Genomic DNA, 1,445 nt, shown 5'->3' with positions numbered 1-1,445 from the left:
TTTTCTTAGACTGACATGCCACTTTAAGAGCCTTATAACTGAAGGACACTTGTATCTAGGCGCTTAGCTTAGCAATATCTGCTTAGCGATTTGGCAAAGTAAAAATATTTAATGCTGAATCTTTCTCTAGCTTTTGGTTAAATGCAAAAACCAAAAAAAAAAAATCAGATTTTAATGCTTAATTATGGGGATCGTATTACCAGAAATCATAGCTCTAAGGCTTTCAAATTCCACTTTAAAACACACCAATTTTAAGTTTTTACCTGCAGTCAAAGATGACTAATTTTATGGATTTAAACAAATAGAGCGTCAGATAAAAATAGTAATGTTTCTGCTCGTGGGATAAGCTGTGCAAATGTTGGCTCAACTGCACCTGATAACAAACTGTCATTTCATGACTTTTGGCCAAAGGGAAAGTCATGGGATTAACTAGAGAGTGGGATCCCACCAGCATTGTTTGTCATCATTGCCCTTTGAGTCTCATTGGTTCATAACTTTATTGCTGAAAGCCCTATATTGTGTAACACGGTGGCTTTTTTAGACAAAATCAATGAATAATTTCGTTGGCTTAATATTACAGGCTGTGAGTTCTAGGAGCTGAGCTGTACAAGTGGGAAATTGGTTTTGGAAATTACTCTTTTTTTTTGTATTTATGTAAATGTCAGATATCTCCTATTTAAAGTTTCGACCTTTTCTGAGAAGTAATATTCAAACAAAATGCTGTTTTTATATCTCGCACAATAGCTTTGTTACAGACCTCCTTCATACCATATGCAGAAAATGTCTGCCTTGTATGTGTGACTTGCCTTGATATGTCACTCCACGCAGTCACCAGTCACTCCACGGGGCTTTAGTGTCATAGAAGGACACAGAAACAAAACAGAAAACTCCACACGCTGAGAGTGGAGATGTTAACAGCCAAATTCAAAGCGCTCTCCATTTTCTCTGAAAGCTTCGGGGTGTGATACCGTAATTGCAAAGGTATCAGGTGTTAGCTTGAATCCAGAGGAAAGGTCAGATAGTGAATTAATAAAAAACACGCCACAGTCACTCTTGGCTTTAATAATGTCACTGTCTTAATTAACTCGCCTATCAGATGTCAGGCGGAAAATCCATCTCCACTCAGAAAAATATCTGTGAAACAGCTTAACAAGGTTAAATCAAAGTGGAGGGAAGAGTTTACAGTATTTGCGCATGTCTGCCTGTAGGCTTTTATTACACTGACAAGCTGCGTGTGAAAGTGTTAACGGAGGAGCGTTTAACGCCTTGCCAACTGATGCTCCATCACAGATCAACAACACTGTACTCTCTCACGCCTGCAGGATCATTGATGCCTTTTGGATCAGCCCCACGGTGCCTGTGCAACTTTCAAATCCGGTCCTCAACATTACCTATCGATGTCTTCAAGTTCCCATCCACTGCCACACACACACACACACACACAC

Source organism: Haplochromis burtoni, unplaced genomic scaffold (genome assembly GCF_018398535.1).
Source record: "Haplochromis burtoni strain Fernald_Lab_line unplaced genomic scaffold, NCSU_Asbu1 Contig_19, whole genome shotgun sequence".
Taxonomy (NCBI): Eukaryota; Metazoa; Chordata; class Actinopteri; order Cichliformes; family Cichlidae; genus Haplochromis; species Haplochromis burtoni.
This window is presented reverse-complemented; position numbering follows the sequence as displayed.